This window comes from Chiloscyllium punctatum, chromosome 12, assembly GCF_047496795.1.
Source record: "Chiloscyllium punctatum isolate Juve2018m chromosome 12, sChiPun1.3, whole genome shotgun sequence".
Taxonomy (NCBI): domain Eukaryota; kingdom Metazoa; phylum Chordata; class Chondrichthyes; order Orectolobiformes; family Hemiscylliidae; genus Chiloscyllium; species Chiloscyllium punctatum.
In genome coordinates, this window is record NC_092750.1 from 95527408 (window position 1) to 95546463 (window position 19056).

Consider the following 19056-nt stretch of genomic DNA (forward strand, 5'->3'; position numbering starts at 1 on the left):
CAATGAACATATTTCCAATCGATTGACACAACTCGACTAACAAACTTATTTTCAAACTCCCAGAACGATTGGTAATTTAAATACCTGGCTGGTATGGTTAAGTTGGACCGAACAATCTATTTACATATTAACCATCTCAATGACTGTAACTCGACAGAACAATTGTTAATGTCGAATATTTCCCCCGTGATTCTGTGCAGATATGAATATTCTCTATAAACTCACTGACAACCTCCGACGCACGCGCAGTTTGGTTTCTATGAAGAGCATGCGCAGCGTCACATTACCCAGGACATGGCGAGTCATGGAGCAGCTTTCTCCGGGTGCGGCTACGATCGGCTTCAGAGAGCGGCGTGTGGGAGACTCACTGGGAGAAAGGAGCGGAGAGAATTCACAAGACGCGAATATAGGTGAAAAAAATCCGAAAATGACCCTCCAGACCCGGATAAGGAGATGATGGTCTCTGTCGGGAAAGCGGCCCAGGGTCAAGGCCGCCATTTGTTTGAGGGAAGAGGGAGCGCGGGCCTCAGAGCCGCCATCTTGAGAAGGTCAATGAGCAGGAGGGCGGGGCTATCGGGGTCCAGGACAATCGGAGGAAAGACCCACCTGAGATTACTTCACTAAAGACATGAATGTACCCGGTGGATTTTTCATAACATCAGCAATTGTTTAATACTCACATACAGGTTTTTAATTACATCTTTTTTGAAGCATTTAATTCACATTTTCTCATTTGCAATGGTGGGATTTGAACCTGTGTCCAGAGGACATTTGCTGAGTTTCTGGATAAATTGTCTCACTTAATGCCACTAGGCCATCACTTCGCCTGCTCACCGTTTGTATATCCCAGTGCAACATGAATCAAAACCCTTTCTTCCTGCACAATTGTTTGATCTTGCACTCTGGTGATATCACTCAGTCTCTCTCCATGTGGTATCCCTCACTGTGTGGGTCTAATCGCTGCCTCTGTCAATGTCCCTCGCTCTTGCAACTCCTCCAGATCCTGAGCAAACAGAATTCTCCACTCCAGATAGACGATGGAGACTGGGATGTTCCAGATTTCTGTGGGACTCAGTGCCATTTGACATGTGTAGCCCTCACTGCATCAGTCTAATTTCCCATTCTGTCTATCTGTCTGTAGGTACTCAGGAAGGTCCTGACCTAATAGACTTCTCAGCTGCTGTGTGTCTCATCCATCCCTCATTGAAGATGGTTTGTCAGCCAGAGAGACACAGGGCAGGGAGATCTGGACCCTTCAATAAATCCTGCAGTGAGGTAAGATCACACTCAGTGCACAGAACAGAGAGCAATGAGAGGGCTCCAAACATCAGCTAACAGGACATGACATAGCTGTAGTGCTGGAGGGGGAGCACAGTACAGACACACCCCAGGTTCAGTCACCGTCTTTACTTCAAGTTTTGTTGTACTAAGACAACATCGGGAGTGTCACAGTTTTCAATCCAAGCCTGTGCTGTCTTAGTGAGCATCAGTACAAAAGAGGGGAAAGCAGGCCTTCCACGAGCGGGTGGGAATGCTGTCTGGGAATGTTCCATTCTGTGTTCCCTCTCCCACACTGTATCTATGGCTTGTCTTGTGGATCAGTGTCTTCAATCATTCTAATGCCAAAAACAGTTCCTCTCTCTGTACTTTCCTCCCCTCTCACCAATCACTTCACACGTTTGAAACCTGCTCCAGTCCAGTCTACCATCCATATCTCTCTAACTTACTTCAGTCTCGACAACATGCCTTGTCACGATAGTCTACTCCCCCAATAACCCAAGACTTAGGGTCTGTTTCTGTGCTGCATGACTCTCTGGCCGAAGTTATCAATGCTGGCCAGGTTTCCAGAACTGAATGAGTTGCATTTCCCTGTGTTTGGCCCATGGCCCTTCAAACCTTCACCCCTCCATGTTCCTGCCCAAATGTCTTTTCCATGTTGTAATTGTTCTTGTTTCTCCCATGCGCCACAGAACCGTCCTCTGTGGAAAATGTTGCCCCTCAGCTCTCTAAGTAAATCTTTGCTCTCGGTCACTCCTCAGGCCTTACCCATTCTGCTGTGGGACACAACCCCTCCCCAACATAGACTCCCCTCGGACATTACCCACTCTGCTGTGGGACACCCCTCCTCAGTTCAGATTCCCCTCGAGCCTTACCCACCCTGCTGTGGGACCGAACCCCTCCCCGGTACAGACTCCCCTCGGGCCTTGCCCATCCTGCTGTGGGACACATCCCCTCTGAGGTCCAGACTCCTCTCGGGCCTTAACCGTCTGGCTGGGGGATACAACCCCTCCCCGGTACAGTCTACCCTTGAGCCTTACCTGTCCTGCTTTGGGTCGCATACCCTCCCCGGTACAGAGTACCCTCGGGCCTCACCCTTCCTGCTGTGAGGCACAACCCCTCCCCAGTACAGACTGTTGACTGGCCTTAACCATCCTGCTGTGGGGTACAACCCCTCCCTGGTGCATTCTGCCCTCGGGCCTTACCCATCCTGCTTGGGATACAACCCCTCCACGGTACAACTCACCTCAGGCCTTACCAATCCTGCTGTGGGACACAGACCCCTTACCCATCCTGCTGTGGGACACAGACCCCTTACCCATCCTGCTGTGGGACACAGACCCCTTACCCATCCTGCTGTGGGACACAGACCCCTTACCCATCCTGCTGTGGGACACAGACCCCTTACCCATCCTGCTGTGGGACACAGACCCCTTACCCATCCTGCTGAGGGACACAGACCCCTTACCCATCCTGCTGAGGGACACAGACCCCTTACCCATCCTGCTGAGGGACACAGACCCCTTACCCATCCTGCTTTGGGACACAGACTCCTTACCAATCCTGCTGAGGGACATAGACCCCTTACCCATCCTGCTGAGGGACATAGACCCCTTACCCATCCTGCTGTGGGACACAGACCCCTTACCCATCCTGCTGAGGGACATAGACCCCTTACCCATCCTGCTGTGGGACACAGACTCCTTACCAATCCTGCTGTGGGACACAGACCCCTTACCCATCCTGCTGTGGGACACAGACCCCTTACCCATCCTGCTGAGGGACACAGACCCCTTACCCATCCTGCTGAGGGACACAGACCCCTTACCCATCCTGCTGAGGGACACAGACCCCTTACCCATCCTGCTGAGGGACACAGACCCCTTACCCATCCTGCTGTGGGACACAGACCCCTTACACATCCTGTTGAGGGACACAACCACATGTGTACAGACTCCCCTCGGGCCTTACCCATCCTCCTGAGGGACACAATCCCTCCCCGGTACAGACTCCCCTCAGGCCTTAACTATCCTGCCATGGGACACAACCCCTCCCCAGTACAGACCCCCCTTGGATCTTACCCATCCTGCTGCGGGACACAGCCACTCCCCGGTGCAGACTCCCCTCGAGCCTCACCCATCCTGTTGTGAGACACAACCCCTCTACGGGTTGGACTCCCCTCTGGTCTTACCCATTCTGCTGTGGGATACAACCCCTCCCTGGTGCAATCTCCCCTGGGGCCTTACCTATCCTGCTGTGGGATACAACCCGTCCCCAGTACAGACTCCCCTCAGGCCTTAACCATCCTGCCATGGGACACAACCCCTCCCCAGTACAGACTCCCCTCAGGCCTTACCCATCCTGCTGCGGGACACAACCAGTCCCCAGTACAGACTCCCCTCAGGCCTTACCCATCCTGCTGTGGGGGACACGCTTCCCTGTACAGATTCCCGTCCGGCCTCACCCACCCTAACGTGGGAAACAATGCCTCCCCTGTACAGATTTCCCTGGACATTACCCATCCCGGGTCCAGACTTGTCCAAGGCCTTGCCCATCCTGCTGTGGGACACAACCCCTGTCCGGTACAGAGTCCCTTCGGGCCTTGCCCATCCTGCTGTGGGACACAACCCCTGTCCGGTACAGAGTCCCCTTGGGCCTTACCCATCCTGCTGTGGGACACAACCCCTGTCTGGTACAGAGTCCCCTTGGGCCTTACCCATCCTGCTGTGGGACAGGTTGACAATTGTATTGAATAGAATCCCTCCATTGTGGAAACAGGCCCTTGGTCCAGCAAGTCCACACCGACCCACGATACATACCCTGCTCAAAATAGCTTTAAAAGTACATAGAAAAAGTGATCACTGAATTGGTTAAAATCTCCGCAGTTACATTGGGCAGTTTAAAAGTCTCGCTGTATTGGTGATATGTTCCTTTTCTTCAAACAGGTAACATTTTTATTAAAGCAGCAGATGTTCATTGTGAGAGTGTCTCTGTTAAACTAGAATCTGTTCTGTTCTCTGTGTAACAGGCTGTTGTTGTGTGCGATGGACTGTCACTAACAGTGTAATTGACCTGTGAGTCATTGATCAGGTTTCCTTTGTCTGTAAATCTAGTGATCAGTGAACTACACATCCGCTCTTCTTCGCGAAAACAAAGAATCATTTCTCAACAAAAAAATGGCACATCACAAAGCTATTTCATGGATTTTTGGCACACCCCACCGACCAGTGTATCTGGTAAGTCTGTTTCCTGAATAATTCTGAACTCGATCTGTAACTCTGACAGTATCTGTATTGCTTGTCAGTTGGTGGAGAATTCAGCCTCGTTATTCTGAGCTGTTGTGATGCAGGCGGTGGCTTCATTCTGTCTCAGCCAAGCTTGTTTTCTCCTTCTGCTGTGATTCTGGGAGATTCCTTTCTGCAGGTTAGAATATTCAGTGACTGAACATTGAATGATTTTGACTCTAACAGAGCAGTGGCCTTGTTTTCAGCTAATTATTCACTTTCCATTTCCTGGTTCTGTTGAATGTTACAGAAACAGGCTCTGAGCAATGTTTCCATTCACTTGTGTTGGAGTCACTGACAGCCACGTGGTCAGTCAGTTTCAGGCTGATGGATCAGTTTCTCTGTCCTATTAGATGGTGGACACTTGCTCAGTTTCCGATGGCTCACCTCAGCGTCAGTCCATCAGCTGCTGAAACCCTCCATCCAGCATTTGTTGCCTCTCACCGTGACTACTCCAATACAGTCCCAGCTTGTCTCCCACATTCACCTCCACATCCTCATGATCACCTTAGATTCTCCTGTCTGTGTCCTTACAGCGAGTCACGTAGGTCATCCACCTCCATTTCACGCTGCTCTACATTACATTACATTACAAATGTAATGTCAGAATTCCAAGCATTGCGTTTAAATACACCCCTGATCTTGTCCAGTCCAAACATCCAGGTTCCATCAGGTAGGTGGGTGTCCGCGTGGTCGGGTTGGAGCAACAGCAGGACACACTGAGGATCATACAGGGGATAAAGATGGGGTTGGATGCGGATGTTTAAGAAGGGAGAGCTGGTGTATTGTTGGGAATAGCTTCTCAGGGGAGTAGCACAGCGGTAGCCAGGTCTATAACACCACAACTCAATGGCCTGAGTTATCAGGAGAGGTTGGACAAGCTGGGACATTTTTCTTCAGAGCATAGGAGACATAAGGGCGATCTTATAGAAATGTATATGATCATGAGAGGCATGGATAGGGTGAAAACATTCAGTCTTTTTCCCAGGGTTGAAGAATTGAGGACTAGAGGGCATCAGTTTAAGGTTAGAGGGGAAAGAATAAAAGGGAACGTTAGCAGCATCTTTTTTACACAGATACTGATTCTCATACGGAATGAGCTGTCAGTGGATGTGGCTGAGGCAGGTACATTAACAACATTTAAGAGGCATTTGGACAGATACATGGGTAGGAAAGGATTAGAAGGATATGGGGCATGGGCAGGGAAATGGGGTTGCCACGGATGGACATTATGGTTGCCAGGGATCAGTCTGGCTCCTAGGGCCTCTCTCTGTGCTGTAGGACTCTATGACTCTATAACTGACTCTGCTGTAGAACAAGGTCGGGCAAAATCCAAGGGAGCGAAAATAGGAGGAGAGCCGCTAGTTGGGGGCACAGGCAGGTGTTACTGTGGCTGTGTCCGAGACTCCAGGATGGGGTGTTGTATCCCTGGTGTCTGGGTCAAGGACATCTCTGAGCATTTGCATGAAATTCTGAATTGGGAGAATGGGAGACCAGAGGTCATGGTGCACATTGCTACCAACGGCATGGGTAGAAAGAGGGATGAGATCCTGAGCAGTAAGCACAGGAAGTAGGGAACGACTGAAAAGCAGGACCTTGAGGGTAGTAATCACTGTGTTACCACCAGTCCTATGTCCTTGTGAGATAAGGAATTGAAAGATAGCAGAGATGACTGCATGGCTGAAGAGCTGGTACAGTGGGTGTTTCAGGATCTTGGATCATTGGAACCTCTTCTGAAGCATGGGTGACCTGAACTAGAGGGGAACTGATATCCTCACAGGGAGGATCGCTCCTGCTACAAGGGAAGGGTTTAACCTAGAATGGCAAGGGCATGAGAACCACAGTAGCAGGGCAGCACATTGTGGGGGCTCGGGATGAGGACGGAAGGAAGGAAGATGTAAACGAGTCAATCAGAAAGGGAGTACAGAGAAATGAACACCATAGTACGAATGGGGTGAAGTGTGTTAATTTCAACACAAGGAGCAACGTAGCTAAGGTAGATAAACTCAGATCCGATATTGTGGCAATTCCAGAAATTTGGTTGGGAGAAGCACAGACCTGGCTGCTCAACACTTCAGGGTTTCATTGTTTCAGAATGAGCCTGGCCCGGTGACTGACCTTTTATTGGGAGACCATTTTGGAAACAGTGATCACAGCTTAAGTTTTTTTAAGGTAGCTACGAATAAGGATACGGACAGGACCCTGAGGGATTTTTCTAAATTATGGGATTGAAAATGATGTCAATATTAGACAGGAGCTAGGCAGTGTTAATTGGGAGCAGCTGTCATCAGACAATGCCACATTGGGCACGTGGGAGTTAGTTAAAGGCTTTCTGATCGGAGTTCATGACCAGCATGTTTCAGGAGGGAGGAGAAACAAGGCTGGCAATGTAAGGGCTCCTTGGATAACGAGGGAGGCTGGGAATTTAGTCAGAAGGGAATAAAAAACAAGCCTATGCAAATTTTGGGAAGCTAGAATTGGCATGGCACGTGAGAAATGTGTAAAACAAAAGCTCAAAGGAGCCCAAACAGTGAATTAGCAGAGCAAGGAGGGGGCATGCCCTTCGCAAGTAGGGTGAAAGTGAATCCCAAATCGTTCTGGAGATAATTACCCACAAGAGGATATGAACATGGATCGTTACAGTACAGTACAGGCCTTTTGGCCCTCAATGTTGCACCGACCTGTGAAAATAATCTGATGCCTATCTAACCTTCACCCTTCCAATATTACCCATATGTATGCCCAATGCCCATTTAAATGCCCTTTGCGTCGGCGATTCTACTACTGTTGCAGGCAGGCGTTCCACGTGCCTACTGCTCTCTATACCCCTAATATCTGTCCTTAATCTATCCCCCCTCAATTTAAAGCTATGTCCTCTCATGTTAGCCTTCACCATTCGTGGAAAAAATAGCTACCCGATCTAACCCTCTGATTATCTTATACATCTCAATTAAGTCACCTCTCAACCTTCTTCTCTCTAACTAAAATAGCCTCCATTCCCTCAGCCTTTCCTTGTAAGACCTTCCTTTCATACCAGGCCATATCCCAGTAAATCTCCTCTGAACCCTTTCCACAGCTTCCACATAACTAGGAAGAAGGTCAGGCCAGTCAAGTCTAAAGGAAGGAACTTGTGCTTGAAGTCACTGGAAGTGGGCGAGATCCTAAATAATTACTTTGCATCGGCATTCACCCAGGAAAAGGATATAGAGGATACTGAGATTTGTGTGGAGCAGGCTAATGTGCTCGGGCAATTTTGAGGTCGAGAAAAAAGCGTTGGATTTCTTGAAGAGCATTAAAGTGGATTAATCCCGAGGGCCAGATGGTAGCTACCCCAGGTCATTGAGAGAGGCAAGACAGGAGATTTTTGGGGCCCTGGCCAAAATTTTTGAGTCCTCGCTAGCCACTGGAAAGGTCGTAGAGGACTGGTGTTCCTCTCTTCAAGAAGGGAAATAGGAAATTATAGCCTGGTGAGTCTCATCTCAGTGGTTGGGAAGCTTTGGACAGAATTCTTATGGATAGGATTTATGCGCATTTGGGAAAGAATGGCCTAATTAGGGACAGTCAGCGCAGCGTCATGAGATGCACAGGGTTAACGGTCAAAATGTTCTACCCAGAGCTGAAATATCTTTACTATGGAACATGCATTTAAGGTGAAAGAGGGAGAGCTCAAAGGAGATGTGAGGGCTAATATGTTTTCCTCAGAGAGTGGTAGGAATCTGGAACATGCTGCCAGGGATGGTATAGGAGGCAGATATGAGAGGGGATTTTTGGGTAAGCATGTGGATATGCAAGGATGTGGAACAAAGATAGGCAGAAAGGATTAGTTTAATTTGGTGTCACATTCAGCACAACATTATGTGCTGAAGGGCCCGTTCCTGTGCTGTACTTTATTGTGTTTCTTTTGTTACAACATGACAGTGAACCCCTCTGTTAATTAAACCAAACACCCAGAAAAGTTCACCTCACCACGTAATCTGTTAAAGTCTGAGTGACAGAAAACTCACAAATTCCACTATTTAAAGAAAATAGCATCAAATTATTTTTAACTTGAAAAGTGAATATTAAACAACTAATCATAAATCTAAGCTCCCTCTTTCTCTTCACTGTTTATTATAGCCTCCAGCTATATAACAATATGTTATTTCAATAAGACACTTATTAAAATTACATCAACTTAATTTCAAAAGTACATAGCGGCTCTTGTCTTTTGTGTCTTTCTTCGTCTGTCTGAGGATCTCCCTGGGGCGTTGTCTTCTTTTATTCTGAGTATGTTTCATATGAAAAGGTACCCTTTGATTGAGAGACTTTCCTAATTTCTTGGTGAGCAAGATGTTAACTCTCCCAGACAGCAGTTACTCTCTGACCAATTTTTAAAATGTCTGCACTTTATATGCCCCCAACAGATCATCTCATTGGCTTGATGCTGGCAAAACAATAAATACAAATTCGATTCGGTTTTGGAATCTTGGGGTATAATTTAAACTGATAGATTAAATTTGAATTATTGTCAAAACAGCAACCAACTCAGGTCTATATTTCACAGCCAAATGTTACATTTGTTTGCTTTCCCAGTACACTCTGGGATTGCTGGCCAGTCATATATACGGCACACAGGTAGTTATAAGCTCTCAGTTCAGAAGAGTGTTCTCTCCCTCTTAAAGATACAGTACACACCTTCAACTTTATAACACTTTGAGTATTATCTGATCAGCAAGTTCATTTATTAAAGTGACGAGCAGCGGATTGTTTACATGACCTTTTTGGCTTCACATTTCAATTTCAACATAGAACAATGGCTTGTGTTTGTGAGAAGATCATGTTGCTGTGTGCAACAGACTGTCACTAATAAGATTATGCTCCCGATAACACAGATTTCCTTTGTCTGTAAATTCTGCACGAAGTGATTTGAATACCTGGAAGGGATTTGGATTTCCAATGTGATTTCCATCAATGCACTTATTGGAACCTCAGGCAGACAGACGGACACAGATGGTTGCAAATTTGTTTTCCTCACTGAAGGAAGCACACATTGCCATCAGAGTGTTTGTAACAGAGGGGCACCGGCTTATTCCTGTTTCTGGAGATTGTTGACTAAGTGGGTGAGATTCAGAGATCCTGTACTGCATGTGATAAGAGGTGTTTTCATTGAACTGGATATTATGACCAAAGAGATTGGCAGGGTTGATGTTGGCAGCTGTCTCTGCTGATAGGAACCTAGAACAATGGGTCACAGTCTCAGAAAATGAGAGCAGACTGAGTGACTGAGATAAGGAGGAATGACTTCACTCAAACACCTGGGAATCTGTGATCATTTCCACCTCAAGAACGGAACCACTGACTACATTCCAGACAATAATTTGCAATGGTTGCAATGCTAAGTGGATCAAAAGATCTTGCAGAAACTGAGTGAGTTCTGAAAAGTTAATAATGAAGTTACTAAAATGTACACAAACGCTGTGGCTGCTGGAAATTTGAAACAGACTGGCCGCAACTGTAGAGAGAGAGAAGCAGAGTTAATGTTTTGCATTTATTTAGATTAGATTATTTACAGTGTGGAAACAGGCCCTTCAACCCAATAAGTCCACACCAACCTTTCTAAGCGCAACCCACCCAGACCCATTCTCCTACATCTAACACTACGGCCAATTTAGCATGGCCAATTCACCTGACCTGCACATCTTTGGACTGGGGGAGGAAACCGGAGCACCCGGAGGAAACCCACGCAGATACAGGGAGAAGGTGCAAACTCCACACAGTCAGTCCCCTGAGGCGGGAAATGAACGGGAGTCTCTGGCGCTATGAGGCACCAGGACTAACCACTGTGCCACCGTGCCGCCCACAAACTTTTAATCAGAACAAAGAATGTTATTAAGCTGCAGTCAGGCTCCTGGTGTTAAATGGTATATTTCTGTCTGTTACTAACTTTTTTTGGGGGAGAAACAATCCCCTGATTTGCTTGACTGTGGCATTGTGATTGTGCTATTGAAACAGCAAAGACTCTTTCTTTGTCTCAGTGATGTCTGGGTGTAAATTAGGGTCCGTTGTTCATCGCTGACTCTGTAGGCAGTTCTGAATCATGGGAATATTGAATTTAAAATGTTGATCTTGCAAAATAGCAAGGTTTTCTCCCAAACAGGGAATCGAACGTCCATTACTGATCCTCACTGACCATGACAAGACTCTAAACCGAGAGATTTATTTTTCTGACTGACACAGTCAGATGTGGTGTACAGTAGCTCACACAGTCCTGTCCTTCCACACACCCCAGTTTCTGGACTCTGAATCAGAGGATGTCAATGGAGAAACACTTCCAGCCATTGGGACAATTCAGGAGATACCCATATTTTCCCTCAGGGGAAATCCCTGCATAGTGGTCTGTCAGGATCATAATGGATATTTCTTTAATATTTACTCAGTGAATTCCTAGAACAGAGAGATTGATTGGAGGCCCAGATTTTCAGCTTGAAGAGTAGTCACTGCTCTGATGTAGGGAATGCAAGGGTATCATTTGGATTGTTCATTTCACCCAATTGAAAAGGGGGCTACAGCTTTCATTGTGAGTGGGAGCTTGAGAAGCTGATTTAGCGTGGTTGTGGGGATGATTACACAAACGTATAGGAGCGGATTAATACACCAGAGGAATATGTCAGTGTTTACAGAGGGATCCGAGGGAGGTGGTGTGGGGGAAATGTCAGTGTTTACAGGGCATTTCAAGGGAGGGGTTGGGTGGGGTGGGTGAAATGTGTCAGTGTTTACAGGAGGCTCCGAGGGGCTGGACCTTTATTTACAGGGGGCTCCTGTCCCCTCACCCACCCCAACCCCATCCAACGCCGTTTCCCCCTCCGACCCAGTACAATGCTGTTTCCCCGCCACAGACTCACTGCAACGCCATACCCCCCAAACCCGTACAACACCGACCCCCAAACCCCGTCGAACCACCACACAACACCGTCCACCCCAACCCCATGCAACACTGTTCCCCCCAACGCCGTTTCGCCCAACCCCATGCAACGCCGTTCCTCCTCCGTCCCGTCCAACCCCGTTGCCACGTGACCCAGGGTGCGAGGGCCCATCCCAGGGTGTTCCAGCGTGCAAGGGCACATCCCCGAGTGCGAGGGCGCGTCCCAGGGTGTCCCAACGGGCGAGGACACATCCCAAAGTGTCCCAGCGTGCGAGGGCGTGTCCCAGGGTGTGAAATGGAATCCCGGAATTTGTGAGACAACCCCAGAGCGTCCAAGAGTGTGTGAGTGTGTCCCAGAGTGTGTGAGGGAATCCCAGAGTGGGTACCTGGAGTGTGTGGGAGAGCCTCCCAGTGTCCCAGAGTGTGTAAGGGATTCCCGGAGTGTGTGTGTCCCAGAGTGTGTTTGCGAGTCCCAGAGTGTGTAAGGGAATTAGAGTGTCCCAGAGTGTGTGAGAGAATCCCAGAGTGTTTGGGCGAGGGTCCCAGTGTGCTAGAGTGTTTGTGTATGTGTATGTGTGTGTGTGTGTGTGTGTGTGTGTGTGAGAGAGAGTGAGAGAGAGAGAGAGAGTCCCAGAGTCCCAAATTGCATAAGGGAATCCCAGCGTGTGTGGGCGAGGGTCCCAGTGTCCCAGATTGTGTAAGGGAGTCCCAGATTGTGAAACAGAATCCCACAGCGAGTGAGAGAGAGAGAGTCCCAGATTGAGTGAGAGAGTCCCAGAGTCCCATGGTGTGTAAGGGAATACCCGAGTGTAAGAGAGATTCACAGAAAGTCCCAGGCTGTGCCAGCGTGTGTGAGTGTGTCACAGGCTGTGCCAGCGTGTGTGAGTGTGAGTGAGTCCCAGGCTGTGCCAGCGTGTGTGAGTGTGAGTGAGTCCCAGGCTGTGCCAGCGTGTGTGAGTGTGAGTGAGTCCCAGGCTGTGCCAGCGTGTGTGAGTGAGTCCCAGGCTGTGCCAGCGTGTGTAAGTGTGAGTGAGTCCCAGGCTGTGCCAGCATATGTGAGTGTGAGTGAGTCCCAGGCTGTGCCACCGTGTGAGAGTGAGTCCCAGGCTGTGCCAGCTTGTGTGCAACAGTGTCCTAGAGTGTGTAACGGAATACCAAAATGTCCTAGAGTATGTGTGTGTCCCAGAATTTGCGAGTGTCCCAGAGTGTGTGAGAGGGATTCCCAGAGTGTGTCAGAGAATCCCACAGTGAGAGAGAGAGTCCCAGAGTCCCATGGTGTGTAAGGGAATCCCCGAATGTAAGAGAGATTCATCGAGTATGCCAGAGTGTGCGAGAGAATCCCATTGTGTGTAAGAGAATCATAGTGTCCCGGAGTGTGTGGGAGAGGGTCCCAGTGTCCCAGATTGTGTGAGACAGTCCCAGAGTGTGAGAGAGAATCAGTGTCCCAGAGTGTGTACAGGAATCCCAGAGTGTGTGAGAGAGAATCCCAGAGTACCTGAGTGTGAGAGTGTGAATCCCAGCATATGTAAGGGAATCTGAGTGTCAGTGTGAGAAAACACCAGTCTGTGTGAGAGAGAATCCCAGAGTCCCATGATGTGTAATGGAATCCCGAAGTGAGAGAGAGAATCACAGTATGTCCCAGAGTGTGTAAGGGCATCCCAGTGTCTCCCGTGGTGTGCCAGAGGGAATCCCAGGCTGTGCCAGAGGAAATCCCAGAGTGTGCTATAGAGTATGATGGAGAATCCTAGAGTGTGAGAGAGGGAATCCCAGGGTGTGTGAGAGAACCCCAGAGTGTCCCAGTGTGTGAGAGAGGGAATTGCAGTGTGTCAGAGAGGGAATCACAGAGTGTCCCGGAGTGTGTAAGAGAATCCCAGAGTGTGAGAGTTTGCGACAGTGTCCCTGTGTGTGAGAGGGAATCCCAGAGTGTGTAAGGGAATCCCCAAATGTAAGAGAGATTCCCAGCGTGCGAGACACAATCCCAGTGTGTATAAGAGAATCACAGTGCCCCAGAGTGAGTGGGAGAGGGTCCCAGAGTGAGTGGGAGAGGGTCCCAGAGTGTGAGAGAGAGTCCCAGGTTGTGAGGGAGATTCGCAGAGTGTGTGACAGAATCCCGTAGTGTCCCAGAGTATGTAAGGGAATCCTAGAGTTCCCAGGGTGTGTGAGAGAGAATCCCAGAGTCCCATGGTGTGTAAAGGAATCCCTGAGTGTAAGAGAGAATCACAGAATGTCCCAGTATTGTGTAAAGGAATCCCAGAGGGTGCCGGGCTGTGCCAGAGTGTGAGAGAGGGAATCCCAGAGTGTGGGGGCGAAGGTCCTAGTCTTCCAGATTGCGTAAGGGAATCAGAGTGTTTTAGGGATTCCTAGAGTGTGAGAGAGAATCCCAGATTGTGTAATGGAATCCCACAGTGAGAGAGAGCGCGAGTCCCAGAGTCCCATGGTGAGTAAGGGAATCCCCGAATGTAGGAGAGATTCTCTGAGAGTCCCAGAGGGTGTGAGAGAGTGTCCCAGAGAATGTCACGGAATCCCAGAATGTGTGAGGGGGAATCCCAGAGTGTCCCAGAATGTGTGAGAGAATCCCAGTGTGTGTAAGAGAATCAGAGTGTCCCAGAGTGAATGGGAGAGGTCCAAGAGTGTGAGAGATTCCCAGTGTGTGTAACGGAATCCCAGAGTGTGAGAGAGAATCAGTGTCCCAGTGTGTGTGTGTGTGTGTGTCCCCAGAGTGTCGGCAAGAATTACGATGCATAGAATGGGGGTAGCAAAATGCAGGGGATGCAGACTATTAAAATGTGAAGCTGGTTTAAGGAACAGATATTGCATGTCCTTGATAGCTATATCCCTGTCAGGCATGGAAGAAGTGATAAGGTAAGGGAACCGTGGTTTACTACGGAAATTGCATCTCTTGTTAAGAAGGAGTAGGAGGCTTATATGTCGATGATGCAAAATGATACAGATGAGGCAATGGAGAGTTACAGATCAGCTGGGAAGGATTTAAGGAGAGAGTTAAGAAGAGCAAAGAGAGGACACAAGCAGTCTTTAGCGAATAGAATAAAGGAGAACCCTAAAGCTTTCTATAGGTATGTGAGGAATAAAAGGATAGGGTAGGAATAGGGCCAATCAAAGACAGAAGTGAGAAGTTGAGTGTGGACCCTGTGGAGATTGGAGAGTTGGTAAACAAATATTTTTCATCGGTTTTCACTTGGGAAAACAAGTATATTGCAGAGGAGAAGAATGAGGTACGAGATATTAGACTAGAAAGGATCGAGGTTAGTTATGAACAGGTGTTATCAATTCTGGAAGGAGTGAAAGTAGACAAATCCCCTGGGCTGGATGGGATTTTTCTGAGGATTCTCTGGGAAGCTAGGGAGGAGAGTGCAGAGCCTTTGTCTTTGATATTTGGTTCATCGTTGTCTACAGGTTTGGCACCAGAGGTCTGGGGATTGCAAATGTTGTGCCCTTGTTCAAGAAGGGCAGTCGAGATGACTCAAGTAATAATAGACCAGTGAGCGTTACTTCTGATGTAGGAAAGATTTTGGAAAGGATTATAAGAGATAAGATTTATAATCATCTAGCAAACACTAATTTGATTTCAGATAGTTAATATGGTTTTGTCAAGTGCAGATTGTGTCTGACAAACCTCATTGAGTTTTTTGAGAAGGTGACCAAGCATGTAGATGAGGGTAGGGCAGTTGACGTGGTATACATGGACTTCAGTAAAGCCTTTGATAACATTCCACATGGTAGGCTGTTGGAGAAAATGCAGAGATGTGGAATTGAGGGTGATTTAGCAGTTTGGATTAGAAACCAGCTTTCTGGAAGAAGGCAGCAAGTGGTGGTTGATGGAAAATATTCAGCCTGGTGGAGTTTGGTTACTAGCGGTGTGCTACAAGGATCTGTCTGGGGACCACTGCTGTTTGTCATTTTTATAAATGACTTAGACGCAGGCATAGGTGGATGGAATAGTAAATTTGCAGACGACACTAAAGTCAGTGGAGTAGTGGACAGTGTGGAAGAACGTTAACTGGTTGCAGGGGGACTTGGATAAACTGTAGAATTGGGCTGAGAGGTGGCAAATGGAGTTCAATGGAACTAAATGTGAGGTGAAGCACTTTGAGAAGAAAAACAGGAAGGCAGAGTACTGAGCCAATGGAAAGATTCTTGGTAGTGTAGATGTGCAGAGGGATGTTGGAGTCTATTTACATAAATGCCTGAAAGTACCACCCAGGTGGATGGTGCTGTTAAGGCGGCATACAGTGTGTTAATTTTCATTCATAGAGGGATTGAGTTGGGGAGCTGCAATATCATGCTGCAAATATACAAAACACTGATGCGGTTATACTTGGAATATTGTACGCAGTTCTGGTGCCCATATTTCAGGAAGGATGTGGGAGCATTGGAAAAGATGCAGAGGAGATTTACCAGGATGTTTCCTGGTCTAGAGTGAAGGTCTTATGGGGAAGCATTGAGAGACTTGAACCTGTTCTCATTGGCAAGAAGACAGCTAAGAGGGTATTTGATAGAGACATACAAGATGATCAGAGGCTTAGATAGGGTAGAGAGTGAAAGGCTTTTTCCTAGGATGGTGACATCAGTGTGTACGAGGGGGCATAACAACAAATTGAGGCATGATTGCTTTAATACAGATGTCAGAGGCAGGTTCTTGACTCAGAGATTGGTTAGGGTGTGAAATGCACTACCTACTAATGTAGTTAACACAGCCACATTCAGGAGATTTAAACAATCCTTAGATAAGCACATGGGTGATTTTGGGATAGTATCGGGGGACGAGCTGAGAATAGTTCACAGGTCAGCGCACATCAAGGACTGAAGGACCTGTTCTGTGCTGTATTTTTCTATAACTACAGTGCCTTTACTGCCTTAAACAGAGTGACAGATCTTGTATTGTAGGCTTATGAAATGTCACTGATCTCTACCATACATGGACAAGGTATAGTCAGGGCAATAATATGCTGCAACAGGAGGCGAACAGGTAGCTTCATACAAAACCCTACTCCTTCTCACCTATTTTCACCTTCAAAACCGAACACCTTCCAGAAAAGCACCTCTATATCCCACCACAACACTTTGCCCCACAATTGTGGTGTCCGGCTGTGCACAAGGAGGAGTGCAACAGTCTGTACTGGGACCCACAATCACTTGGTAAAGACTAAAATCATCTGAGCATTGAGAGCCCCACCACCATGCAAGCATTTTATATTGTTTTTAACTCTGTTCCTGCCTTTCCCTTGTTTTTTCCTCATGAACCTGTTCAAAGTTGTTATTATACACACCTGCACAAGCTATGAACTGAACCTAAGGCTGTTGGTCCAAGATTCCGGATATTTTCACCGCATCGACTCTTACTTCCCTTAGGTATCCACCATCTGCTATGGCAGGATTTGAACCATACTCCCAGAATATTTACTTCCCTGAGCCTGCTGAGTCACGCCCGAATCAACTCTGTAATTGGGAAGAAGGGGCGTAACTGGAGGACCGAGCAGCGGCCGGTTCTCCAACCAGAATGAGCGTGGAGCGGGGCCAAAGCATTCTCGGGAGTGAACGCTTCAAGATTGGTCAGAAAGCAAACTGTTTTGCAGGATTGATCATTCTCACTAACATAGTGGAGCATTAAACCTTTCCCATAAATCAATAGTTGAGATGGAAATCTGATCACGTACATATTTCCAATCGATTTGCACAACTCGAGTATGAAACTTAATTTCAAACTTTCAGAACGATTGGTAATTTACATATCTGGCCGGTATGGTTGAGTTGGACCGAACAATCTGTTTGAATGCTAGATATCTCAATGACTTTAACAATTTTTCTGTCCAGTTAATGTCTAATATTTCACCCATGATTCCGTGCAGATATGAATATTCACTATCAACTCACTGATAACCTCAGACGCATGCGCAGTGTCGCATTGCTAAGGATAGAGAGACACATGGATCTGCTTTCTTCGGCTGCGATCAGCTTCAGAGAGCAGCGCTCAGATCCGGTGTGAGGGAGTCTCGCTGGGAGAAAGGAGCGGAGAGAATTCACAAGTCCTGGTTACAGGTTTAAAAAAAAACTCGAAAAAGACCCTCCAGGCCCGGGTAAGGAGGAGGCGGTCTCTGATCAGGGAAGGGGCCCAGGGTCACCGCCGCCATTTGTTTGAGGGAAGAGAGAGTGCGGGACTGAGGGTCGCCATCTTGAGAAGGTCAAGGTGCAGGGGGGCGGGGCTCCCGGGGTCTATGGAACAATCAGAGGAAAGGGAAGCCCCATTGTTATTGATTAATTCCACGAACACAGCGTCACTGGGCGATCCTGCAGGAATATCCTCTCTCAGTCCTGCTGGGATGTTTCACCCAATCAGAACCAGCAGCTCTCCTCCTCTCTCAGCTCCCCTTCTGTCCTTCTTGCAGCATCTGTCCCCTGGAACATTGAGCTGCCTGTCCTGTCCCTCTCTCAGCTGTTGTTTCTGTAATACCTGTGATATCCCAGTCCCATCTCAGATTACTTCACTAAAGACAGGAATGCACCGGATGGATGTTTCTTAACATCAGCAATTGTTTAATACTCACTTATAGGTTTTTAATTACATTTTTTTGAAGCATTTAATTCACATTCAATCATTCGCAATGGTGGGTTTTGAACGTGTGTCGAGAGAGCACTTGCTGAGTTTCTGGATAAATTGTCTCACAATAATGCCACGAGGGCCATCACTTCGCCTGCTTACAGTTTGTATATCGCAGTGCAACGTGAATCAAAACTCTTTCTTCCTGCACAATTGTTTGATCCTGAACTCTGGTGATATCACTCAGTATCTCTCCATGTGGTATCCCTCACTGTGTGGGTCCAATCGCTGCCTCTGTCAGCGTCTCTCACTCTTGCAGCTACTCCAGATCCTCAGCCAACGGAATTCTCCACTCCAGAAAGATGAGGCAGCACAGGCCAGGAATGGAAACTGGAATTTTCTAGATCTCTGTGGGGCTCAGTGCCATTCTACATGTGTAACCCTCACTGCATCAGTCTAATTTCCCATTCTGCTTATTTCTGTGTCTTCTACAGGTACTCATGGAGATCCTGACTCAATAGACTTGCCAACTGCTGGTTGGGAAGATAGTTGATCAGCCAGAGAGACAAAGGTCAGGGAGGTCGGGAGCCTTCAATAAATCCTGACGCCAGGTAACAGTGCACAGTGCACAGAGCAGAGAGCAATGGGAGGGCTCCAAACATCAGCTAACAAGACATGACATAAATATAGTGCTGGAGGGCGAGCACAATACGGACACACCCCAGGCTCCGTCACCACCTTGATTTTAAGTATTGTTGTACTGAGACAGCACCGGGAGTTCCCAGTTTTCAATCCAAGCGTGCGCTGTCTTGGTGAGCATCAGGATAACAGAGGGAAAAGCAGGCCTCCCACGAGAGGGTGGTAATGCTTCCTGGGATTTTTCTGTTCCCTATTCCCTCTCCCCTCTCCAACACTGTATCTATGGCATGTCTTGTGGACCAGTGTCTTCAATCATTCTAACTCCTATAACAGTTCCTATCTCAGTCGTCTCCTCCCCCTCACCAATTACTTCACATATTTGAAACCTCCAGCCCAGA

At 47.7% G+C, this 19056-nt stretch overlaps 1 long non-coding RNA gene across 2 annotated transcripts; it reads left to right on the forward strand.

Moving 5' to 3' along the window:
* Positions 1-936: 936 nt before the first annotated feature.
* On the forward strand, positions 937-18624 carry LOC140483499 (uncharacterized). 2 transcript variants are annotated; one of them, XR_011961989.1, is made up of 3 exons: positions 937-1275; positions 4392-4514; positions 18514-18624. It is a non-coding gene; the product is annotated as an uncharacterized lncRNA (long non-coding RNA). The 2 variants fall into 2 exon arrangements; XR_011961988.1 differs by lacking the exon at positions 18514-18624 and adding an exon at positions 7639-7847.
* Positions 18625-19056: the final 432 nt, after the last annotated feature.